Source organism: Acinonyx jubatus, chromosome B2 (assembly GCF_027475565.1).
Source record: "Acinonyx jubatus isolate Ajub_Pintada_27869175 chromosome B2, VMU_Ajub_asm_v1.0, whole genome shotgun sequence".
Classification (NCBI taxonomy): domain Eukaryota; kingdom Metazoa; phylum Chordata; class Mammalia; order Carnivora; family Felidae; genus Acinonyx; species Acinonyx jubatus.
The window spans coordinates 99,360,202-99,387,641 of NC_069385.1; the positions used below are offsets into that span (position 1 = coordinate 99,360,202).

A 27,440-nucleotide genomic window follows, 5' to 3' on the forward strand; every position below is an offset into this window, starting at 1 on the left:
CTTGAATGTATGAGTTTTAAAATTGGCTTAGAAAACCAAGTGGAATTAAGAGTGTCCTGAGCAGGGTAAAGATGCACAGGAAGGGGACCACACACGTGAGGACCTACAGAGGGTAGAGAGTCGTGGGTTCACCTCAGAAAGCAAAAGGATGCCAATAATGGGTGTGACAAAGAAAAATCAGCATTAACCTGTTCACCAGATGGGTTAAAAAAAAAAAAGAGCTCAGGGTCATACCTGTCAGGAAGAAGAGACTATCTTAAAGAAAAGGCTTTTGGTTGAGGAGGGATTTTTGTTTTATTTTATTTTTTTAATAGTATCAGACCAACTAAGCATGAAAGAGGAGTATGAAAAGAGCTTACTGGCTCAAGGTCAGAAAAAAGCACTGAGGCCTTATAGGAAGTGGTGTATTCCGGGGCACCTGTGTGGCTCAGTCGGTTAAGGGTTCAACTTTGGCTCAGGCCATGATCTCTCGGTTCATGAGTTCCAGTCCCACACCAGGCTCTGTGCTGACCGCTCAGAGCCTAGAGCCTGCTTCAGATTCTGGGTCTCCCTCTCTCTCTGCCCCTCCCCTGCTCATACTCTATCTCTCGAAAGTAAATAAACATTAAAAAAATTAAAAAAAAAAAAAGAGGAAGTGGTGTGTTCTGAAGAGCAGTGAAGCCAAAGTCAGGCAGCAGCTAGCTGAGGTAAGAGTAGGTTGGAAAAGTCCGCTTTGTCACACATGGTTGTGGAAAATGAAATGGCAATTGGATGCTGTAGCGAGGTCAAGGGAGGGATACTCTTTAAGTTAAGAGCAAACACTACACACTGGCTACAAACTCCCTGAGACTGTGTCTAACCAGCGCTGTAGATATTGAATCAGCTCCTGAGGATGGCTTTCACGACTCCAGTCATTGGGAAAATGTTCGGAAGAAACAGGAAATATGGGAAATATAAACATTTGTGCAGAAAATAGTGGGATTCTAAAAATAAAACTTAAAATTTTTGTGTATAAGGCCACGTGGCATACAGTTAAATTAAAAGGAAGGAACCAGAGGGATTGCCTGGCTGGCTCAGTTGGCTCAGGGTTGTGAGTTCAAGCCCTACATTGGGTGTGGAACCTACTTAAAATAAAAATTAAAAAATAAAACTACACACACAAATTTAAAAATAAAATGAAAAATAAAAGGAAGGAACCAGAGGAATGTGATTAGATAAAAATACCAAAGTCAGTTAAATTTTTGTTTAAGCTTATTTATTTATTTTGAGAGAGAGAGCAGGGGAGGGGCAGATATATATATACAGAGAGAGAGAGAATCCCGCTGACAATGTGGAGCCCAATTCAGGGCTTGAACCCACAAACTCTGAGATCATGACCTGAGACGAAACTAAGAGCCAGCTGCTTAACTGACTGAGCCACTGTGGTGTCCCCAAAGTCGGTTAAATATTTACATGTGAGGGTTCAAAGAAAACTTAGAAATAGTAGTAATCATGGCAAGCATAGTTAACACTTGTATGGTGCTTACTCTTTATGAACGTGTGAGTATAGAAGCAAAAGTCCTGAGACACTAAGTTTTTCTTCACATCTCAGAGTTTTGAAGAAAAAGTAGAAGATGGATTTATTTACTAACTCAATAGAAACATTTGCTAAACATCAGGGGTATTGAGATCAATCCAATATGTCCCCTTTGGTCAAGGAGCTTCCGATCCAATGGAACTGGCAGATAACTACAATCTGTTGTGCCGAGAGCTACCAAGGACAAGAGTAACAAACATAAAGGTAATGAAAATGTATTTTAGTGATTTGGTGATTTGGGTGCCACTCAGTAGACCCTCAGAAGCCCCAAGCCTTCCAGCCCATCTTTTATCCCAAGAGGATCCTGGATCACTCACAATACTCTTTGGCATTCTTAACATTGTCTTACTCTAAGTCTTGACTCTAATACACCCACCACCACCACCACACCTTCACATTCACGCACATGCACCGAGGAAGGATGGTCTCAGTTGATTCTTCCATCCACATTGTTACCACCACATCTATCATGGCTAATCTTGCCAGGTGGACCTTGCTGTTATTTATCAAAAAGGCCTTCATCTCACCTATGTTGGAGCCCTCTTACTGGTATTCCAAAAGGTTCTCTGGCTCCTAGATTGTTTTTTTGTAATTTTCTTTCTAAAGCAATTTGAAATACCTCTACTCTGTTCAACCTTGAATAAGTTTCTTAACTACCTAGGAGTGAGTTTAAGACACACACACACACACACACACACACACACACACTCCTTTGCTCATTAAATTTCAGTGTGCTGATTCCTAAGCATGAATCCCAATCTTCCACCCCTACCTAAAATTCCAAGGCAAATCTAGTTGAGTCTTTGAGGCAGCCAGACAGGCTCAGTTCCCCCTAGGGACGTGGCCACCTATGTGCTTTGCATTTTATTATGTGAGGGAGAAGCACCTGAAATGTGAGATTTAGTGAAAGAAAGGCAGTCATGTAACAGTGCCTCCAGCTTATTTCAGCAAAAGAAAGGAAGTGAAAGCCAAGCTCTCTGTATATCCTTTTCACTAGACAATCACCAAATCACAGTGACTCAGCACCATTATATGTTTTGGTCATTGGCACTTATTCCTATTCCATTAGGACCCAAACATTGCTCCAATCGTGTTGCCATGTCACACCTCACCACTGTTGCTAGAAAAGCATTCCATGCGGGAAAACACACTTGTTACACAAAAAGAATATGAGAGATTACATGGTGGAAGCAGGCAGTGTTATGGTAAAGATCAAAGTTCCTTTTCAAAAGGAATTTGTTATTGGTTCACACTCTTAGATTTGAGCTTTTGTTGACTCATTGTACAGTACTCAAGCTGCACTGAGCTAATGTTTAGAAATTCATTCAATATGGAAGCAAAGTCCAATATCAAATTCTTAAGAGCATGTGACTTGGGTCTATTCATACCTGGGTATGTTCTTATTCATGAGTACACACACACACACACACACACACACACACACACACACCTCCACACAGAACATGGCTGTAGAAAAATGGAATGATAACTGGACACTGAAATGAAGTCACCAAAGGATTACTTTTCATAAGAAATGAGAAGGAACACTACAGAGTGGCAGCAACTTCTCTCTGCATTGAGATTCATATGCATCCATATACATTCTTACATGAAAACTCTTTTTTAAAAGCTTAAAACCAAATGAGGGAAAACAGTTATAACTTGAACTAAGATTACAGTGAACAAGGAGTCCACAGAATGTTAGTATTTAGTTGTATATATCAACTTCCTTGCTCAAAGCATACACTTTAAAGAAATGTACTGAGGTGCAATATACGTCCTGTAAAGGGCACACATGTGAAATGTGGAGTTGATGGATTCTCCCACATGCATTTACCTACGTAACTAACGTTCAATTCAGGATAGAGGACATCTCTGTGCTCCTCTAAGAAGGCTGTCTCTTGCCTGTTCCCAGTAAACATCTCCCCATAGAGGTAATACTATTCTTACCTCTGTCACCATAATTTGTTTTGTGTGTTCTTGAGATTTATGTCATTTGAATCTATTAAAGTATGTACTTTAATGTATATTTAAAGTATATACTTTAGTGCCATTTAATTTTTAAAAATGCAATACATTTGAAAGGTGTTTCCCTCTCAGCTCTGACCTCCAGCCACTCACACTTCTACCCAAGGCAACCAATGATACCAGCTTCTTGTGCATCTCTACAGAAATATTTATTCATACACATGCAAATGCACATGCATATACATAGTTTTCCTCCTCACACAAGTTCTACCGAATGCTATACCCACAGTGACCTATAGTTTGCATTTTACACACACACACACACACACACACACACACACACACACAAAGTATATCACGGATATTGTTCCTATTCAAGACTTTCCTGATCTTTTCTCTGCCACAGAACATTCCCTTAATGAACCAGTCCCCTACTGATAAGCTTTTGCTTCCTAATTTTTTGCTATGATAAACATTTAAATATATTATTTCACACACAGGGAAGTAAATCTATGGGAAAACATTTTTAAAGGTGGATTTGTTGGGTCAAATGACATAATGTATATGCAATTTTTATACATTTATAAAATTACTCCAGTGACATGTTTTTTCCAGTTTAAGCTCCAAGGGTCTGTTTTCTCATTCATTTGCCAACATAGAGTGTTATTAAACTTAGGATCTTTGCCAATCTGACAAGAAAAAACTGATTTCCTCTCTGTAGATCTAATTTGCATTTATGAGTGCAGTTGGGTGTATGTTCATGGGTATAAGGGCCATTTGTAGATCTTTTTCTATACACCATCTTTTTACACCTTTATTCATGTTCCTATTTGATTGTTGGCTTATTTCTTTGAAGATACTTTTTATATACTGGAGAATTTAGCCTTTAATTGTGAAATGTCTTGCAAATATTTTCTCCTAGGTTCTTGCTTATCTCTTATCTTTGCCATATTGGCATTTGCCATACAGATTTTTTATGAAGTTGAATTTTATTGTGTAGCTTATAACTTTTCCACTCAAAGATTATAAGAGAAGATTCTCCCATGAATTCTTTTGACACTTTAATTGTTTGTTTGTTTAAATGTCTTGTTCATCTGGAATTTACTTGGGTATAAAATATAAGATATGGATATAACTTCATCTTTTTCCAGATAACCATTCAAGTTTACAAATACCATTTATCAAATAACTGTCTTTTCCCTGTTGATTTCAAAGGCCATTTTTATCATATCCTAAATTATATGTGTGTTGGGGTACATTTCTACAACAAGAAACCAACCCTTGGAGATTCTTCTACACCCTGAGATCAAATAGGACCCAAATAGAGGTCTTGATTACTTCTGAAGATATGCTCACAGGCCAAGGAGAGAGTCGGCAGACACCAATATGTAAGGAATCACCCTGAATGAACTATATGCTATAGAATCATCTGAAGGGAACTAAAACAAACATTTCAAATGTCAAAGAGATAAAAGAAGGAAGAGAATCTATAAGGCAAGAAAAGAACATACAGATTTGGAGGTGCCTGGATGGCTCAGTTGGTTAAATGTCTGACTATTTTGGCTCAAGTCACCATCTCACCTTTCATGAGATCAATCCTTGAGTGTGGCTCTGCTCTGACAGCACAGAACCTGCTTGGGATTCTCTCTCTCTCTGCCCCTGCCCCACTCACATAGTCTCTGTCTCTCTCTCTGTCTCTCTGTCTCAAAAATAATAAATAAGCTTTATTTATTTATTTGTCTATTTTTTGAGAGAGAGAGGGCACAAGTGAGTGAGGGACAGAGAGCTAGAGAGAGAGAGAGAGAGGGGGGGGGGGGGGGAATCCCTGAGGGGCAGAGACTGGGTGGAGAGAAAGAAACAGGGCTCACCCAAAGTAGGTTCCTGTTTTTATGGATGTGGGGCTCGTGTTCACCTGAAATGGGGTTTGTTGGACTGGAATTCTCAAATCGTGAGATCATGACGTGAGCGAAAGTCAGATGCTTAAGGACTGAGCCACCAAGGTGCCCAAATAAATAAACTTACAAAAAAAAAAAAAGAGCATACAGATTTGGAAGGGAGTTAAATAGAATGATTGAATTATAATCTACTTATTTGACCTGTATTGAATACAAAGCTGACCAATTACTGACTAAACTTTGTTGTAAATTTTGCCTAAGAATAGGCAAAAAAATGAAGGAAACAAATATGAAACTGACAATTAAAACTTTTTGATTATTCCAAAGTTATTTAGAAAAGTTATTTAAAAAAAAACTTTTAAAAAAAAGTTATTCTAAATGTTTTGTTTCAGCCTCTGCAGTCCTTGCTTGATAGTCATTTTTATTAGGAGAAAAGGGGCATCATTTTACCAGAGTGAACACATGTTGAAGAGAAGTGGACAAAAGCTACTGGTGAGGGAAGCATTGTACCATAATTTTTCTTGGTAGATGAAAGGTAGCCTTGAAAACCAATGCAAGTTAAAGGTGTTTCTAATTGGTAAGGCAAGTAATAATGGGTATGGACATTGTACAGAGCTATAATTATCATTCCAGGGAAGCCAGATGGGTAGAGTCAGTTTATTGCACATAAAAATAAAAAAGAGGGGAAAAATCAGTGATATTGCACAGCATTTAGGAATGTGTAGGTGCAAATAACAGACTCAAAAACAGTATCTTAAATGATACACTTGCCCTGTGCAACAAGAAGCTGGGGTAGTCCAACATTGCCCTGGAGGCTCAAGAGGCTTTTCCTGCTTTTCACTTCCACCATCCTGAACATGAGGCTTTCATCTTCATGCTGACCACTTCTTTGTTGCAAGGGAGCCACTCTACCCCTACGTACTACAGCAACACCCAGGCAGGGAGAAGAGAAGAGAAAGTAAGAAGGCTGGATCTGTATCAGGAAAACAGAAGTTTCCCCAGAAACCCTCTGCATATATCTCATGCAACGCTACAGGGTCACGTGGCCCCAAAGTCAGCAAGATAGTCTGATGAAGCAAGTATTTTTAATTTGGCTCATTAGCTAAAATTAGGGTCTTTGAGAAAGAAACAGGGCTAGTGAGAATTGGCATCAGCAGATACAGGGTTAACCCCTGGCCTCACATGATATTTTGACCGTGTTGCTTATTAAACATTCAGAAAGTTATGGACTATTTCAACACATTTTAGTTTTGATAAACATCTTATGTACCTTCATTTTTGCCTAGTCCCTCCCTACTCGTAAGCAAAAGGTGAACTAAACCACTCCTAAAATGTCTTCTCATTTTGTTATGATAAACAGGTCCATCTTCCTTTATCCACAGTTTGCAAAATGTAAAAACAAGACAGAAACCATGAAAACAGAAAAAATGTTGTAACTGATTTTGTGGCAAAAGCTTGATCTGACATGAGAAAGACATAGAGGCTTCATTCATATGAATTAGTGTGAATGTTTATTTCATACATTGCAGAAATATTAATGTTTGGTTAAGGGGTGCTGTCACAGGCTCTGCTTGGAATATTACATAATAATATTTGAAGTTCTGAATTCCGAAAAACTTCTTCTCAATGGTTTGAATAGGGGATTGTGGAACCACACTTAGAAAGATGACCTCGATGTAAATACACAGTTTAGCAGAAAGCACAGGGTAATTACATAAGTAATCACAGGTTTAAAAAAATGCGGACATTTGAGAACCTGGAAGAAGGTACAATTAATATGCCTCTTAGCACTGAGTAATTTAGGGGCACCTGGGTGGCTTAGTTGGTTGAGCATCTGACTCTTGATTCCCGCTCAGGTCATGATCCCAGCATCTTGGGATCAAGCCCTGTACTGCTTGGGATTCTCTCTCTCTTTCCCTCTGCCCCTCTCCCTCATTCACTGTCAATCTCTCTCTCTCTCCCCCCAGCAAAAAAAAATTAGGAATTTAAACCATTTCTATAGTCACCTATGAGGAGAGCATCAAGAATTCTTTCTAAATTTTATTTTTTTTTTAAATTTTTTTTAACGTTTATTTATTTTTGAGACAGAGAGAGACAGAGCATGAACAGGGGAGGGTCAGAGAGAGAGGGAGACACAGAATCGGAAACAGGCTCCAGGCTCTGAGCCATCAGCACAGAGCCTGACGCGGGGCTTGAACTCAGGAACTGCGAGATCATGACCTGAGCCAAAGTCGGACGCTTAACCGACTGAGCCACCCAGGCGCCCCCTAAATTTTAAACATTACATACATTTGAATGCTAAACTAGTCCTAAGACTAGTCCCAGAAATATCACTGACCAGTACAAGTTAATGTTACTATTTGCCCACCTGTGTTGCCGCAGGATGTCCAGTGTAAGTAAAGTAGCTGCAGCAGAGGTCTTTGATCTTGTGTGTTACTCAGAGATGATCCTCTACCTGAAAATACCTAAGCAGGCTTCTCAGCGTTACCATACAAATGATATCTAGTAGTTCCCTGTGAATACTCCGTGTGCTTTTCAAACTCCTACCGTAACACATTCATTTACATGATAAATAACAACCAAAGTATTCAATGCGTTATTGTGTTCCATATCTATATTATGTTGTACAAGATATTATACAAGCGTCGTATAAATAGTAATGGAAGGTGTAATATACAATAAATTCACCTCGCTTGAGCTCTTTGCAGGGGTGCTGTGGCAGAGCTGAGCACCACATAAGTGATGAGGCCAAAGCACCAGGACAGCAGTGTTCCAACACTTCACAAATGTGCACACAAATGGGGAGGCGGGGTTGTTGAACTATGCATTCTGATTTAGCAGGTCTGGAGTTGGGCCCTGAGATTCTGCATTTCTCCCAAACTTCCGGGTGATGCACATGCTGACTGGTGGACCACATTTTTTTAAATGTTTGTTTATTTTTGAGAAAGAGCAAAAGAGAGATGGTGCAAGGTAGAGGCAGAGAGAGAGCAGGGACAGGGGATCTGAAGCAGGCTCTGCACTGACAGCAGCAAGCCCCGATGTGATGCTCGAACTCACAAACCATGAGATCATGACCTGAGCCGAAGTTGGAGGCTCAACCAACTGAGCCACCCAAGCACCCCATTATGGTGGGCCACATTTTGAATAACAAGGCCCTAAAGCTTCTTCCAACCCTGAGTTACAATCCTCTATAAAAGGATTCATATAATCTATCTGTAAAATGAACTACAGAAAAATAGAGTAATAATAGTTTACTACTGTTCGTCGCTTGGGAGGACAACGTACATCTTTGAATACACAAAGTCTTAGGAGAACTCCATGTGATTTAGCAATCTAGCTAGCTTGCCAAGAGGATAATGGAAAACATAATTGAGATGTGGGCGAAAACCTCCAAAGACTAAAAACCTTTGCTCTGACATGCACCCTGAATATGGTTGTCCCTATGCCAAGATTTTACTAAAAGGTAATTAAGTCTAACCTTGAAAAAACATGTGCTCCTGAGAGTCTCTTGAACCCTCTCAGCCTCAAGTGGAGTTAGGCAATTCTGGAGGACTCCTTTAACATCTTAGATCTATTACTTGCAAGGAACAGTAAGACCCCATAAACAACTAAGATGTTCGTTAGATAAAAGGCCGTAAAAGAAGTAGGGCAAAGTGGAGAACCACAATAATCAAGAAGGACAAAAAGGAATTCAGAGTGAACCATTTCTATAAGGGCTATTATACCAGATTCAAACTGGCCTCCTGGTTTCTAGAAACTTTAACACCAATTTATGCTACTTACCATAGCCAAAGTCATCCTCTCCAAAGAGAATTTTTTGCATGCTGCTCTGCCGTGAAGTCTAAGGCTCATAGAGAAAAATAAGTGCTCACAATTCTATAGGTTTTCACAAAAGCATACAGTTGTGGAACTACAACCACAATCAAGGTATTGAACACTTCCATCATCCCTCAAATCTTTCCCTGTACCTACATAGCCAGTCCGTTCCCCAATCCCAGCCCTTTGCAACCAGTGACTTCCTTTCCCTTCCTATAGTTTTTTCTATTTCCGAATGTTCTAAATGGAATCATACATCTAGGGCCTTCTGAATTGGCTTGTCAACTTTGCGCAACACCTTAGAGATACATCAGTCAGGTATTTGTTCCTTCCCGATGCTGGGCAGTATTCCCACTGCAATGCCGTGCAGAGCCATATTGGAGCCTATGGCAAAAGGAAAACTATGCACCCCTATCTACATATTTTTATGTATTTTATGGGCATTTTCTTTCTAAAACATTTAAGTAGCTGAAAAATATTGAAGACTTGAAAAATGGATGTAATTCACATTAAGTATAAAAATTGTATTTATACCAAAGCAGAATTTGTTGTAATTTTACTTTCTTGGCTTTAATGGAAGCAAACTCATCATTAATATTTTCAAAATCTACTTCTTTGCTTATCTCATTTTCTTTTGTAGAAGATTATTGCACTAAGATTAGCATCATTAAAAAAAAAATCTCGGGGCGCCTGGGTGGCTCATTCCATTAAGCCTCCGACTTCGGCTCAGGTCATGATCTCACGGTTTGCGAGTTCAAGTCCTATGTTGGTCTCTTGGCTGGCAGCTGGAGCCTGGAGACTGCTTCAGATTCTGTGTCTCCCTCTCTCTCTCTGCCCCTCCCATGTTGATGCTCTGTCTCTCTCTGTCTCTCAATAATAAATAAACATTAAAAAAAATTTTGTTTTTAAATCTCAAGATCACTTCTGAGATTGTTTTTTAAATCTTGTTTTTAAATCAAGACCCAGCTCGGTTGGTGGAGCAAGTGACTCTCGATCTCAGGGTTGTGAGTTTGACCCACACATTGGATGTAGAGATTACTTAAAAATAAAAGCTTTTTTTTTGAAAAATATAATTTATCGTCAAGTTGGCTAACATACAGTGTATACAGTGTGCTCTTGGTTTTGGGGGTAGATTCCTGTGATTACATACAACACCCAGTGCTCATCCCAGTAAGTGCCCTCCTCAATGCTCATCACCCATTTTCCCCTCTCCCCAAAAGCTTTTTTTTTAATGTTTATTTATTTTTAAGAGAGAGAGAAAGAGAGAGAGAGAGAGAGAGAGCATGAGCAGGGGAAGGGCAGAGAGAGAGGGAGACACAGAATCTGAAGCAGGCTCCAGGCTCTGAGCTGTCAGCACAGAGCCCCATTCGGGGCTTGAACTCACCAACTGACATAGTTTTTGTGTGATGTGCATTTTTTCCATAATAATCGATACTCTCATGCAGTGATTTGTAAATTTCTTACTTCCTAATTTTTCTTTTCATTTATTTTCAAATTCTGGATATATATTCATATCTTTTGTTAAAGTTTACATTCATCAAATATGCTTTAAAAGTAATTTTTTCATTTGTTATAAGCAAAGGGATAGGCCTTCTATTAAGCATGCAGCATTATGTACAGTCACGTGTTTTTAACATAGAGCTTTATTAACTTTTTTGTTGTTGCTTTAAAACATCCCATACATGTAAGTTTCATAAAATATTTGATCTATTGCACTAAGATGCTTTTGGTTACAGCATAATGTATTTTGTCATTTGATAGTATATCTTTTAATATTTGGTGAGTGTTTTTAATTTGTGTAAAAGGTCCCTTGGTGCAGTTGATCTTTATGCCTGTCAGATGTTCCATAATATCATTCTTAAAACAGACATAATAATGTTCCATGTGTCATTGAATTAAAAAAAAAAGTAAATGTACTTTATTCCATACTCAAGACAGTTTATATTTCAATTCACAGAAGCAACATTTTTGCATATTAAAATTATGAGCTAAGTATTGCACAGACTTGGGACAATCAGTTTTGGGAGGAAATACTGGCTTGTACACCCATGTATACACCAGCCATGTTTGCTCTATTGTCACACCCCTGGACACAAGCATTTTTATGTTAATACTATCTTTTCTAAGTTATTAATAGTTTCACAAGATAGGCCATATCCAGTTTTTTTTATTTCAGTAAAGTCAGTAGAAATTTCTTTTATTGATGACATTATTCATCATGTGAATATACCTAATAATCTGACACACCTGTTCACAATGAGCTATATAAGGTGTACAATCAAAATTACTCTGCTTCCTTTATTCTCAATAGTTTTCAGATTTACTAGGATTTCCTAGTAGCATTACTAATTTGTTTTGAATTTTGTTAGACAAGTAAATCATGGGTTCATTTTTATAATAGCCATGTGATTAGCTTTATTGACATTCATGATCTATAAGTTCAACTAAATTTAGAAACATTCCAGCATCTAGACTTCCAATAATTTCTTGCCATTCTCTAAGAGGTAAATCATTTTTGCACCAAATATAACATCTAAAATCACTTACAAACTATTCCACCATTTTTTTCCTCTAATTTTACTTCCTTCTGCTAAGTATTATCTATTAAACAGTTTGAAAACACTTTCATTTTAGAAAAGCATCATGATAAAACAAGGCATTTTTATGGGGAAAAAAAATGCTTAAATCTTCCAGTCTTTGAAAGCTGTTTTTGAGTTGCAAATATCTGTTTTTAAACCTGTTTTTAAGTTGCAAATATCTGATTTTGTAGTATCACTGCTAAAAAGTACACATGAAAAAAAAGAAAAACACTTTTTAAAATAAATCAGCTAGTCACAATGAATCTATTTGCCTTTAAAACATTTTTTTTTTAAAGTGTCTTGAGGGGTGGCTGGGTGGCTCAGTTGTTAAGCATTTGACTTTTGATTTCAGCTCACGTCGTGATCTCACGGTCATGGGATTGAGCCCTGTGTCAGGCTCTACACTGAGCGTGCTGCCTGCTTAAGATTCTCTCTCTCTCTCTCTCTCTCTCTCTCTCTCTCTCTCTCTCCCTCTCCCTCTCCCTCTCTCCCTCTGCCCCTCTCCTCACCCCCCTTAAATAAATTTTTTTTTTAAAATGCTCTCTTGAAATCTTCAGCCACTATGTGAAAGTCATTATAATCTGGATCCTATCCTGGATTATGTTTATTAACATCAGTTTTTTTTACTGAAAATTGGTGGCCACAATGGAACATTATTAAAATTTATTACAAATGTCATTTTTCTTGCTCTCTTGCTCATATTCTTGTTACTAGTTTCTGAAATGTACATTTTCTTTTCTTCAGATTTTTCTTCACATTCAAAATGATTCTTTAGAAAACTGAATTTGCTTGTTCTATTCTAACAATGCCAATATTAGAGACTCAATTATTTTTTTTAATTTTTTTTAACATTTATTTATTTTTGAGACAGAGAGAGAGAGAGAGAGAGCATGAACAGGGGAGGGTCAGAGAAAGAGGGAGACACAGAATCTGAAACAGGCTCCAGGCTCTGAGCTGTCAGCCCAGAGCCCGATGCGGGGCTTGAACCCATGGACCACGAGATCATGACCTGAGCCGAAGTCAGACGCTCAACCGACTGAGCCACCCAGGCTCCCCTTCAGTGGTTGAAGTACAAGTGCTTTGCTGTCTAGCCAAACTTGTAACTGCCCCATATAATTTTGATCCATTTCTATATGCACTCTTTCTCCTTTTCCTGAACATTTTATCATCACATACAGTTTTTAGATGCCATATTTCTGAAAAATAAATTTTAGTATAAAACATATTTATTTTTAATCCATATGCAGTTCAAGTAAATATAATATATGGTGAATTAGAATTAGCTTAATTCATATAAATTATAATATTTAACAATCAAGTATATGTACGTAAAAGTTTGTATCAAAATTTTTTTAAAATCCCTGTGAATGGTTCTTGGAAATGCAAAATGGTGCAGCTGCCATAGAAAGCAGCATGGCAGTTCCTCAAAAACTCAAAAATGGTATTACTGTATAGCCCAGTTATTCAACTTCCGGACATATAGGCCAAAGAATTGAAAGCAGAGTCTCAAAAAGGTATTGTATAACCACATTCATAGCAGTATTATTTACAACAGCCAAAAGGTGGAAGCAACCCAAGCATCCATTGACAGATTGATGGATAATTAAACTATGGTATACATGGGGCACCTGGGTGGCTCAGTCAGTTAAGCGTCTGACTTTGGCTCAGGTCATGATTTCATGGTTCATGGGTTCGAGCCCCGCATCAGGCTTTGTGCTGATAGCTCACAGCCTGGAGCCTGCTTCAGATCCTGTGTCTCCCTCTCTCTACCCCTCCCCTGCTCATGCTCTGTCTCTCTCTCAAAAATAAATAAACACTAAAAAAATATGATGTACATTTGCAATAGTATATATTCAGCCTTAAAAAGGAAGGAACTTCTGACACACAGTGCAACATGGATGAATCATTATGCTAACTGAATAAGCCAGTCAAAAGGACAAATACTGTATGATTCCACTTAAATGTGGTACCAAGGACAGTCAAATTCCTAAGGACAGAAAGTAGAACAGTGGTTACCAGGGCCAGGGATGGGGGAAAGGGATGTTATTGTTCAATAGGCAGAGACTTTCAATTTTGCAAGATGAAAAAGTTCTGGTGGTTGTACAACAATGTGAATATACATAACACTATTCAACTATACACTTAAAAATGATTAAGATGGTAATTTTTTATGTGTATTTTACCACAATTTAAAATTTACTTTAATTAAAACTTTAATTTTAATTAAAAACCACTCTATATATGTGTGTGTATACATATATATGTATATATATATGTGTATATATATATATATATAAATCAACAATTACAAATAGAAAATTACATACTAGCTTTCTAGACAAGTTAGTAAAACAAAAAGTAGTTTAAAAAATAGGTTTGATATAAAGATATGAAACACAGTGAATTATTTATCATTGTCTTAAGTAAATTGTAAAAGCCTCCTAAGTTTATTTTCCTGATTAAAATTTTTTTCATAAAACATTTGAAGTGACCAAGTTTTATTCCTGAAAAGTAAAATATATTATTTATACACTATTTATATATTTCAGAAATAAATATAAATCAAAAATAAATATTTATTTTATTTTTAAGTAAATATTTATTAAATAAAATTTGTATACCTCACTTCAGTTCTTACTATTTTTAAATTTTTTTTTTACGTTTACTTATTTTTGAGACAGAGAGAGACAGAGCATGAACAGGGGAGGGTCAGAGAGAGGGAGACACAGAATCCGAAACAGGCTCCAGGCTCTGAGCTGTCAGCACAGAGCCCAACGCGGGGCTCGAACTCACGGACCGCGAGATCATGACCTGAGCCAAAGTTGGCCGCTTAACCGACTGAGCCACGCAGGTGCCCCAGTTCTTACTGTTTTTAAAATCACACATTTATTTATAATAAAATAAAAATTGTAGATGTACAAACAATTGTAAATGATGGAAAGAACTTGCCAGTTTCCTTCATTTGGGAACAATGGTCATGATTGTCCGAAGAAAATGCAAATTGGATCATTTTTACCACCTTGCACGTGCACCCCCAACTTGCTTAACTCTCATGGTTGTAGCAGTGCAGGGTCAGTTTCTGCATTAAATTTTCATGTTTTGTTCATCATGTATTTTTTTGCATTAGTTTTGATCTTTAAAAAATATTGCATTAATATTATTTATCTTGGTTACTGAGTGCTTTGGTGTCCTTAAATGTTGTGCCTGAGCTGAGTGTCTCATTTGCCTCACCCTAATCCTGGGCCTGCTCCATCATGTGGATGTACCACGGCTGGTTTGTCCACCTGAAGAATTTTGCACTGTTTCAAGTTTCGGGCGATTATGAATGAAGCCATTATAAATATGCATGTAGAGGTTTTCATGAGAATATATGTCTTGGAGCACCGGGGTGGCTCAGTCAGGTAAGCGTCCAACTCTGGATTTTAGTTCAGGTCATGATCTCACGGTTCGTGGAATGGAGCCTCGCATTGGGCTCTGAGCTGACAGCACGGAGCCTGCTTGGGATTCTCTCTCTCTCTCTCTCTCAAAATAAATAAATAAACATTTCCAAAAAAGAACATGTTTTCATTTCATTTGAGTAAATGTCTGGGCATGGAATTTTTGTTGTATATGAAGTACGCACTCACCTTTATAAGAGACTGCCAACCGTTTTCCAAACTGGCAGTAACGTTTTGCTTTCTCACTGGTTTATGAGAGTTTCAGTTGCTCTGCATCCTTGTCAGCACTTGGTATTGTCAGCTTTTTATGGTTTGTTTTTTAATTTATCTGGATCATTCTAATAGGTGTACAATGTGGTATCCTGCTGTCATTTTAATTTGCTTTTCTCTAATGTTCCTGATTTATCCATGTAGTGTTTTACACCATGTGCCAATTAAAAATATGGCACATGTGGGGCACTTGGGTGGCTCAATCGGTCGAGCACCCAACTCTTGATTTTGGCTCATGTCATGATCCCAGAGTCGTGGGATCGAGCCCTGCATTGCGCTCCACACTGAACACGGAGCCTGCTGAGGATTCTCTCTCCCTTCCTCTGCCCCTCTTCCCTGCTCACACATGTGCTCTCTCTCTCTCTCTCTCAAATAAAAAATAAAACAAATAAAACTTTTTAAAAATTTTAAGAATATGGCATATGTACATATGCTGAAAAAGATAGGTTTAAAAAGCAAGAGCAGAATATCACGTACTGTGATCTCTTTGTGTAAATAAATATACATGCACATAACCGAAAGTTTTTGGAAGAACACATAAGAAATGTCAATGATGAGTCCTCTAGGGGAAGAAGAGAAGACTTTAACTTAATACCTTTTGAACAGTTTAAATATTTTTTAAAAAATTCATTATTTTAGAGAGAGAGTGAGAGAGACAGAGTGTGAAGAGGGGAGGAGCAGAGAGAAAGAAGGACACACAGAATCCAAAGTAGGCTCCTGGCTCCGCGCTGTCAGCACAGAGCCTGGCGTGGGGCTCAAACTCACCGCGAGATCGTGACCTGAGCCGAAGTCGGACGCTTAACCGACTGAACCACTCAGGCGCCCCGACAGTTTCAATATTTTTATAAGCATGTGTTACTTAAACAGCTAACGTACTGTTTAAAAATTTAATAACGTCCATGCCTCTCCTGGGAAGATATAATTTAAAAATCATACAAAAAACAACTTCAGCAGGGCTCTAATCACTCACATTCCCAACATAGACTCGTAGGACAGCAGGGAGGTGATGGGATCTCAGGAAATCCTGCCTCGGCTGCAGGTTATCCCTTCCTGGAGCTGCAGCTTGTAGAGAACAAGCTCCTCCCAGATGCACCAAGGCAATCTCACCTGTGCTGAGACAGAAAGGGCAAGGTGAAGGGTGCTTACAATTAAATCTGCCCCTTTTGACTGAGAAAAGCAGAGGCTGTTTCACCAGCCTCAGCTAGAAGACTTCTGCTTACAGCTCGTGGGCTAAAACCAAGTGGTGTGGCCGCCCCTCACCTCGAGGGAGACTTGTGACTAGGAGTCTCAGACAGCCATTGGGTCAGCAACCAGCACTCTGCACTGGGTTGGTACACATTACATGTGTTCAAAAAATTGGGCTTTGAGATGCCACGAATTTCTAAAACATGCCTCCTTGCATGCCTATTTGCAAATAATGTAAAAAAGCAGCAAGAAAAGAAACAAGTGTGCCAAAGGAACACAGAGTGAGGAAAACACGTCTTTAGGAAAATAAGTGCAGTTGTCCTTATTAGGAAGTTTTGAAGACAATGACATTTCATTCATGGTACCGTTGTAAGTATGTTGTTTATTCCACCCTGGCCCCTCTTCCTTTCCCCCACTTTGTAAGAGAATGAGACCAGTAACATAAGGTTACCTGAAAATAATGTTGTAATTCCTGAACATGAGCAAAAGCCAGCTGTGTTCACTCTGTGCTGGGCTCTGAGGAGCTTTCAATCCACCTGGGGAAACGAGAGTTCTATACATTAAACAAATAGAGAAATTAAAAATGTTAAAATGAATCCTGGGGACGCCTGGCTGGCTCAGTCGGTTATGCGTCTTGACTTCAGCTCAGGTCACGATCTTGCAGTCTGTGGGTTCGAGCCCCGCGTCGGGCTCTGTGCTGACAGCTCAGAGCCTGGAGCCTGCTTCGGATGTTGTGTGTCCCTCTCTCTCTGCCCTCCCCGCTCACACTCTGTGTGTCTCTCTCAAATATAAATAAACATTCAAAAACAATAAAAATAAAAATGAATCCTGTGCTGGACTGTGGGGTTTAAGCCACAGGGGGTTAGGATGCAAACAGTAGCCAGCCATCTCAGCTGTGGCTCTTGAGTGAAATCTCCTCACAGGCAAGTTTTGAGTTTTTCTGATGCAGTCTGTGTCATCCTTCCTTCCTTTTTCTCACTTCTTTCCAGGATGATGTTTGTCCCGATTCTACAAGGCAGAGAGGGTGACATTTTCAACTTCTTTCTGGCACCAGCTCCCCTACAAGAAAAGAACACTATAAGTGAGTACTCTTCCAGGCACAAAAAAGGGGGGAGGGGGGCGGGGGACCTTTCTTCAACTTTATCCGGTTTTTCCTTTGGAATCAGAGCTCCTGAAAAAAATAGTATCTCCTTAAAACAGAAGCTGGTCAAAAAGTTTTGTCCGGGATTTTAAAACATGGGTGTGCACGGATGAATAGTTTTCAAATAATTTGTCCCTGAGAGGTGAGCCTTCTTTTGCTCTGGGGTAGTCACATGAGTGGCCATTTTAGGCAAACAAACACAGAGCAAGAAAGCAGGCATTGTCCTGGGATTAGGATGGAACCCAAGCTTTTGTGTCTCAGTCAAGTCTGAGATCCTTGTTACATAAAATTCAACACTGGGGACACAGTGGGTCAGTTTGAGTGAGTCCGGAGTCTTCAGGGAGGCAGCAGACTGTTTAATCAACCCGGTTTGCGGATATGTGAAGAGAAGGGCCTATCGGGGTGGACTAGGATGGTTCTGAAATTAACTCTAGGGTAACAGGGGTCTCAACGAGGGAGGGGAGCTCAGGTCACAGGCCCCCGCGTGAATGCGGAAGGAATGCGTTAAACATACAGATCCTGCTGAAGCTGGAGGCCTCCTGGCCTGCCAGCAGGAGGTGGGGCTTGTGATCCAAGGCACAGGCGTGGAGCACACGGGCTGGGGAAGGGGCGCGCCTGCATCAAGGTCGCGAGTTGAGGGGATGGGATCCGCCCCCCCGAGGAACTGAGACGCCAGGTGTTGAGCAGGAGACACCACTTCACAGGGGACTGTCATCGTCTGCTGATGGGGGAGGATTTGTTTTCTCTCTCACAGGCTGTGCGTGGTGGGGATGGGGGTGGGGAGAATGGCAACAGCTGATAGATCACTTAAAAGTCAGACAAAGGCCCTCTTCAGACCTTAGAAGTCCACGGTGTTTGGTGGGGGGCGGAGTATGCCAACGATTCATAGAAAGGAACCTGGAAGCGGGGCTGTTGGACTGCCCGTTAACCTGGCAACTGGGGCTCTTGAGCGCTCTTACGCTCAACGTGAAAATCTAAAAGAATGTGATGAATGGCACTCAGATCCATGAAGCAGGAAAACCCAGTTACACGTATAACACAACCCTCATCCGGGTTCTTATCTGGAACAGTATCTGAAGCAGTATCAGAGGTATTAGAACTTAGTGGTTGAAGGCATAGACTTTGAAAGCAGATAAGCTGAGACCAAGCTCTAGTTCTGCCACTTATTTGGGAAGTAATCTCAGGAAACATCAGAGAGTAAGGGAATAAAATAGGAAAAGGAGGGAAGCTAATAAAGGGTATATTATCAAGTCAACTGTCACAGGGGGCAATGGGCACATAATCCTGCTGGGGAACCCTAGGAGACAGAACAGAGATTACCTCAGAGTTATCCCAACCAGGGGCTAGGAAGCCAGGGTTTGTCCACCAATTTCTGTCCACCATTGCTTCAGAGCTGCTCCTGGGGGCATTGACTCTCTGGCACTCAGGCTTGCCACAATGCTGCTGTGCATGTTCCCAGGACCAGAGCAAAGCCCTTGGGTAGAGAATCTCAAGTGTTCACAGTAAGGCTTGGGCCCAGAGATAAGAGTGCCAGGAGGATATAATGGTCGGCTCTGGCCACGTGGGCCACAGGATAACAGGGCTCATCCTTGTGTGGTTCACAAAGCACTCGTAGAGACATTACCATATTTTACCTTCACTACCAACCTGAAAGATAGATTTTGATTATATCCATCTCATAAGGAATGGAACAGAGGATACAAGACATTAAATGACTTGCCAAAGTCATACAATTAATAGGCACAGCAGGAATTGAACCCAGATTTTCTGTTTCAAAGCACCATTTTTAAAAAATCAGGTATAGCCTCTCTCTCTCTCTCTCTCTCTCTCCTCTCTCTCTTTCTCTCCTCTCTCTCTCCCTCAAAAATAAACATTTAACAATAAATAAACAAATAAACAAACAAATAGGCACCAGTGTGGCTCAGTCGGTTAAGCTCTTGACTTTGGCTCAGGTCATGATCTCATGGTTCATGAGTTCAAGCCCCACATCAGGCTCTCTTCTGTCAGTGCAGAGCCCACATCAGATTTTCTGTCTCCCTCCCCCGTCCCTCTCTGCCCCATCTCTGCTTCTGCTCTCTCTCTCTCAAAAATAAATAAACATTATATATATATAATGTTTATTGGTATATTTGTATACCATATTGGTATATGGCTTATTGTATATATATATACATATATATATATATATCCCAAATCCAGCAAGCCATCTTATAAATGGAGTTTAAAAGGGTGGAAAACTATTTGCCCATCAGAATAGCTGAACCCCCCCCTTCCCCGCCCCCAGGCCTAGTAGCATGAGGGCTATGACAGAATCCACCCCGTGGAGGGCTGCTGGAGAAGTAGAGTCCACATTAGAACAAGAAGAGGAAGACACTATTTAGAGTCTGGGCTGATATTATAAGTGTGTTTTGTGACAATGGGTAGTGAATTCCAAAGGGAATCATAGAAGGGTTTTAGAAGTTGGGGGTGGGGGAGGCTCAGGTGAGCTGGAAGAGACAAAGAGCGAATACACAAAGCCCTGTGCGGTTTTTAGATTTGCCTCCTTTGCCGTCACCTCATCCTCTTACATGCCAGTGCCATTGTTCTGAGCTCCTTGCTGTTTTCCTGACCACTCCTAACTCCCTCCCTGCACAAGGCCTTTGTACTGGCTGTTTCCTCTGCCTGCAATACTCTTCCTCACTTGGCTACTTGGCTAAACCCCTAACTTCCTTCAAGTCCTTGTTCACATCGTTCCTTCTCAAGAAGACTTAACTACCCTGGCCACTATCCAGGCCATATCATGTCCTGACCATGAACTAACTGCATACTATGGATCCCCTGCTTTAATTTTTCTTTTTCCCATAACACTTATCACTTTCTGACTTCCTGTACAGTTACTTATTTTCCATATGTACTGTGTGTCTTTCCTTGCTAAAACATAAAGTCCAGAAGGCCAAGCATCTTTGTTTTGTTCTCTGATATATCCCAAGCACCTAGAACAGCATCTGGCCAGTGGTAAGCACTCAGTGAACACTGAGAAATGAGTGAATGAATGCCAACATTGCTCAGCTCACAAAGGAACAATCCAGGTGCCATTCCATGCCTTCACCATAACTTAATGCCCCCTGCTTCCAGGGACAGAAGAGGTTCCATCTTCTCCCTTTCCTGTCCCCCACCTCTCCCACTTTCTCAACTCCACTGAGTCTCAGTCTCTCCTCCCCTCCTTAACCTAGGCAACCAGAACCTTCTGCATTGTGAAAGTGGGCATTTTCTTCTTGGTTTACTTTTAAATGGTAAGTACTTTTGTTTGCCCTGTGAAATATATGGCAACAGTTTATTTAATAACTCCACTGTCTTCTTTCTTTTTTTGGACACAGTAGATGCCATGAAATAGCATGCTCTTACATTTGTCAAAAAAAGGGGGGGTAGGATCTGTTAAATGGTCAGCATTAGGTCTGGACACTGCCCTTACACTGTCAACACTATGTTTACTTTGACATATTTACAGTGCCTGAAAACATTTGCTGTAGTTCCAACAGTCAAGGTTAAGAGATAAGTATCTGAATGAGAGGAGAGGATGGAAACCGGCCCATGTCAAATGCTGGGGAAAGGGCAGAGCTACAGCTAGAGAGTACCGGAATCTTACTGTAGAATAAAATCCCCAGTTTTATTTATTTATTTATTTATTTTTTTAGTTTTTTTTAATTAACATTTATTTTTTGAGAGTCAGAAAGAGACAGAGCATGAGCAGGGGAGGTGCAGAGAGAGGGAGACACAGAACCGGAAGCAGGCTGTCAGCACAGAGCCCGATACGGGGCTCAAACCCATGAACCATGAGATCATGACCCGAGCTGAAGTCAGTCGCCCAACCAACTGAGCCACCCAGGCGCCCCTAAAACCCCCAGTTTTTTTTAAAGCACTGAAATAATTCTAATATATAAGCTGAGAACTAAAAACTGTACTTAAGTTCTTGGAGCAGCATTTCAAATACTGAGGCACCCTGGGGAGTGTTGTGTTGTAGAGTTTGAAATTTGATTTGACTAGTTTTGATTTAACTAGTAATTTGAAGTAACTAGTCCCGTTTCCTACACGTGAAATCATAAACAGTTAAGTATGCAAAGAACATGCAAAATATCCAATAGAGAAAAATCCTGAGTAACACTTTCAGTCTTTTTTATTATTATTATTTTTATTTATTTTTGAGAGAGGGAGAGAGAGAGAGAGAGAGAGAGAGAGAATGGAGGACGGGCAGAGAGAGAGGGAGGCAGAGGATCCGAAGCAGGCTCTGCGCTGACAACAGGGAGCCCAACTTGAGGCTCAAACTCATGAACCATGAGATCACAACCTGAGCCCAAGTCAGATGCTTAACTGCCTGAGCCACCCAGACACTCCTCACTTTCAGTCTTAAAGATAATAATCTGATGTAGAGAGAACAGAGGAAGACGGAACCTGACAGGACACTGAGAAGTCACTGGCAGAGCCCTACCAGCTGGTTATAATATGGACAGATTGTACACTAACTAGAAAGGTCATCGTGTTGTGTTCTTCACATCAAAGCCCCACGGATAGAACAGTTCAGCGTCAAATATTCAGTTTTCCCCATCCATTCGATCATCCATCTATCCCAACATTCTGGGTGTTTAAGTAAGGGCCAGGCAAATGAGCTTTAAGTTATTGAAAAAGAAAAAAGAAAAAGGGGAGGGGGCCCTCACATAAGGAGTTCCCAGAAAAGCAAGAAAGACTCGTCAGGGAAAGTTTCAGGGAAGTGGAGCCAGGGCTGAAGATCATTGGCTTGTCTTGCAATGCCTGAATCAAAGCGAATGGAAAAGTGCTCACATCAATATTTCTACAGCATTCGTGCTCTGTCACATCCAATTATTTATAGAGCTTTCATGTATCTTTGTTTATTTTAATCAAATTACTTCTTTTCTGGCTAGTTTAGAAAATACCATTGGCAGAATGAAAGAACATATGTCTTTTTTTTTCTTTATATTTTATTTTCTTTAATCCCCTCCATGAAGCAGTCAGGATTTTCAACCTCGGCTCTGAATTGCCACAATACCAAAATAGTCAAGAAACTGTTCCATGAAGGCAATGCCAGTGTTATGGATAAGAAAATTGATGTTCAGAAGCTTGCTCAGTGTCACCTGCTGACAGCTGTGTCAAAATGTTTTTTACCTTTTTGCTCCTACTTAGTCTAGGAAAAACGTACAGAAATTTCTGTAGTGCTGCATTGTTCTGGGAATAGTGACATATTAAGCCATTAGAAATGACCTAGTCGGACCCTGTCTAGAGGTTACCTAGTCAGCCCCAGCAAGAAACGTGGACACGTGTGAAAGATCAAAGTGACAAGGGCAACTTTTGCTAGAAAAATCCAATGATGTAAGAGAGTCAGTAGCCAGCATCTGACCTGCTTAATTTATGCTTGAAATTGTACTAGGGACTTTTTTACTAGACTCTAAAAGCAGGTAAGGAAAGTGTTATTACAATGCTTCATCTAAGAATTCCCCCTTGTTTGGAGTAAATCTGAGAATTCCTGGAAAATGGGAGCTTGCTGACTACTTTTGAATTACCTCAAATGTCATTTCTCAATCTCAAGGCCGCTTGGGGCCTGAAAATTCTTTGGCGTGAGGGGCTGCCCTTTGCACTGAAGGAGGTTCAATAGCATCTCTGGCCTCTACTCACTAGATACTGGCAAAACTACCAGCAAAACCACCCCTTCCCCTCCCCCCCCCCCCCCTTGTGACAAGCAAAATATCTGTAGACATTGCTGAATGTCCCCCAGGGGCAAATCATGAGCACCATTGCTTCTAGGTGCCTCCAGCTCAGCCTTCAGGCTCAGGCATGTTACCTCCTCTAAGAGGCCTTCCCTGATTACTTAATCTAAAGCAAATCCCCTTAGGTGCACCTGGGTGGCTCAGTCGGTTAAGTGTCTGACTTTGGCTCAGGTCCCGATCTCATGCTTCGTGGGTTCGAGTCCTGCACTGGGCTCTGTGCCAACAGCTTGGAGTCTGGAGCCTGCTTTGGATTCTGTGTCTCCCTTTCTCTCTGCTGTTCCCCTGACCTCACTCTGTCTCTCTCTCTCAAAAAAAATTTTTTAAGTAAATCCCTTTATTAATATCTCTCACACATCACCCAGTAAACTAAGATAGACATTGCAAAGGTTATGATTACACACCTATTACCTTCTTTTCTTTTTTTTTTTTTTTAATTTTTTAACATTTATTCATTTTTGAGAGACAGAGACAGAGCACAAGCAGGGGAGGTGCAGAGAGAGAGGGAGACACAGAATCCAAAACAGACTCCAGGCTCTGAGCTGTCAGCACAGAGCCTGAAGCAGGACTGGAACTCACAAACTGTGATACCATGACTTGTGCTAAAGTCAGACACTTAACTGACTGAGCCACCCAGGCTTCTCTTATTTTCTTATTCAGTGTCTATCTAACCCATTTTATTGGAAGCCCAATGAGGGCTGTGACCATGCATATTTCATTTGCTACCATACACTCATCAACTGGCACAGTGCATGACATAAAAAAGATATTTAGTTAGAATTGGCTAAGTAAGTACATTATACTAACATGTCAGAAGATTCTGAGGTTAGATTTATTCTGTATCCAAAATCCCTAGGGAGGACCATATTCCAGGATGTAGAATAAGTAATTGCTTTAGGGTTGTAAGAATTTTTTAAATGCCCCTTATGGAAGGAACATTAGGCATAAAATTAAGCAGTTTTATACTTAGGGCTCTGAGAGATTTGGAACAAAAAATCAACTTACCAGCCCAAGTTAGTCACTTCACTTCCTTGACCTACAGTTGTCTGCTCTGGAAAATAGGGGTAATAGTACATGCTTCAATAAAGTTGTAGTAAGGAGTAGGGATATGATTTATAAGGTGTCTGGCACATAGAAATTGCTCAATAAAATGGCAAATGCCATCAAATACTTTTTGTAATAATAATAACAACAACAGCTTAGTCCTGTCAAACCTGGGCTTTACCAACCCAATCACACTCAGCAATTGCCATTCAACCTCCAACTGACAAGTTCAGTTCCAACAGCCAACCCAAGGCTGTTTGAGACCCTGCAAATGGATAAGGTCTGCAGTTCATTTTCCTACCCCTAGCCTGGAATGCCATGTGCCCCAACCGAGCCTTGAGCCCAACAAATGGCAATCTGTCTCTGACCCCAGTCATTCTTGTTCTTGGCTTTTGCACAAATTTCTTGGCTTACACTCTACTTCCCTTTCCAGGACAAACTTTCTCCCGAGACCCACCCATTTTGTTAGGGCTCAAACATTCTCTTAGTTATTTCTAGCCTCTCCTCTCTATGCCAGTAACCATAGCCGATCCAGCAATATCGACCAACCCAAACCACAGCTACAATTCTAACACCGACACTGCCTAGATACTCCCATGTAGCCCCCATCGGTAATCAGACCAAATGCTGGCCAGCCTGGCCTCATTTGAGCCGGAATTTCCCTCTGGAGAGTAGGATATTGACTGCTGAATGAAGCATACTGTGAGCTGGATTAGACTTGAGGAAACAGCATAGAGATTATTTGGAGAGAGAAGGAGGGATAGGATATGTGGCAGGATATGTGCTGAATCAGAGCCCCATGCATACTTTATCTGCTTTCTCCCCAGCCCCCATCTACTGCAAAGGTTCCAGATGATGCCAATATCTATGGCAAAGTCTTCCAAACACACGCATAGCCTTGAAAATAGGTAAACACAGCCATAACTATTTCTATATTTCTGAAAAATCCAGACCTTCTTAAGGTTGAGAGTCACCACCTCTGAGTGTCCTGGCTTAGTGGTCTGGCAAGGTGTTTTAGCAAACTCTTCCCTGCATTTAATATGACTAGGTGGGGCTGACATAAGCTAGTAAAAATTTAAACCCTTTTCTGATTAAGCAACATGTCAGTGCCAGTAAGAGAGAACCTGTTGACACATCTGGCTTACTAGGCTAGAGAGCAAAGAAAAAGAACCATTATCCTTGGCTTCTAGTTAACTCTTTTCTCTGTAGCTTCAGGGTCAGCAAATTTTTTTCTCTAAAGGTTCCAGTTAATAAATATTTTAAGCTTTGCTGCTCACATATAGTTTCTGTTCCTTCTTTTCCTTCTCCTATTTGCCTTAAATCATGTAAAAATTTTAAGACATTCTTAGCTCCTAGACCATACAGAAATAGTCTACACTGCCCCATAGGCCATAGTTTATTGATCCCGCTCCAAACCAACAACTCACAAATATCTGAGTAATGGCCTTCAAACTGACATTTCAAGACAAAGTCCATTGATTTTATTTGGGATATATGCTCATTGGTAAAATTGCAATTATCCTTGAATAAGTTTCCTGGCACTTATGATAACTCCTAATTTATTGGTAACCCATTGAGCTTATCCTTAAGATGTGTACGTTTTACGATATGAAAGTTATAGCTCAATTTTTTAAAGTTTTAAAATGTTATTAGGGTATATTTGTTTAATAACTATATGCGTCTTCCTTGCTTGCCTTTTTAACTTTTTTTTTTTTAAGTAATCTCTACACCCGACATGGAGCTCGAACTCCTGACCCCAAAATCAAGAGTCAGATGCTCCAGTGACTAAGCCAGCCAGGCTCCCCTATCTTGCTTACCTTTCTATTTTTAGCACCACATCCAGCTTGAAGTAGGCACTCATTTGTTGTGTATAATGGAGAGAAGAAGAGATTCAGGAGAATGGATGGTGGTGGAGGAAGGAGTGGAGGAACATTACAAACACAATAAACCAGGACTGTAGACTAAGATGAATCATAACTGAATGGCCAGATTGTTTGAGAAACACCTGTTACATAGACACAAAAAGGCACCTGTGGATGCCTGATTCTGATAAACACGTAAAATTATTCTGTGAAAATCACAGAATTGTCGTGACTGCAGTTACAAGGGCTCTCCGGGAGCCTACCGGGAATATGACTTTGGAGTCACACACCTACCAGGAATATGACTTTGGAGCTGCAACCAACTAGTCTACAAAGCCAGAAGAGATTTCAAAAATTCAATTTGCTATCACTTCAGTATTTGCAATAGCTCCTATGAGCTTCCAGAAAACCCAAAGGGCAGCCAAGTTGTATGTAGACAACTTGTATTTGTTGTATTTGTTCGCAAATGTTAAGAGTCAAGAGAAGAGGGTCTGCAGGCTTCCCTGCAGAGAGAATTAAAGGTTTGAGGGCTAAGTGACCTTTTGGCTCTGGAAATCACAGAGTCAATGACAAAGCTGCAAAAGCGGACTCAGTGTGTCCCGTCAAGATTGCCAAAAAGAATATATAGTAAGCCTTCTTCTGGCTGAAGTTTCCAGGCAGTAAGCCGCGTCAGGCAGGCAGAGACAGTCAGCCCCAAAATGCATGGGACAAGGAAATGGTTTCCATAGTGAAGAAGTATCTTTTGACTCCAAAGAGGATTCAGAACCAAGCACAGAAATATTTAAGATAACCAAGTCCATATGTTACTCTATTGAGACTAGAGTGTGTGCAAATTTAGTGCTTTCTGTATTAGGAATATTTAGGAGAAATAAGTCTATCAGAGTGTCTACCTTCTAATTAGAAGTTTTGTTTTGTTTATTTATTTTTGGGGGAGG

The 27,440-nt window shown here is 40.3% G+C and overlaps 1 protein-coding gene across 4 annotated transcripts in view; it reads left to right on the forward strand.

Moving 5' to 3' along the window:
* The window catches only part of KLHL31 (kelch like family member 31), a 123,675-nt gene that overhangs the window by 58,582 nt on the left and 37,653 nt on the right, over window positions 1-27,440 (forward strand). For 3 of the 4 annotated variants that reach the window (XR_003419553.2, XR_003419555.2, XR_003419557.2), the window contains exon 6: window positions 17,695-17,786. The gene's annotated coding sequence lies outside the window, so the exon portion shown is untranslated. Of the gene's footprint in view, window positions 1-1,676; window positions 1,760-17,694; window positions 17,787-27,440 lie in introns of all 4 variants that reach the window. The other variant, XR_003419554.2, reaches the window with a different exon arrangement.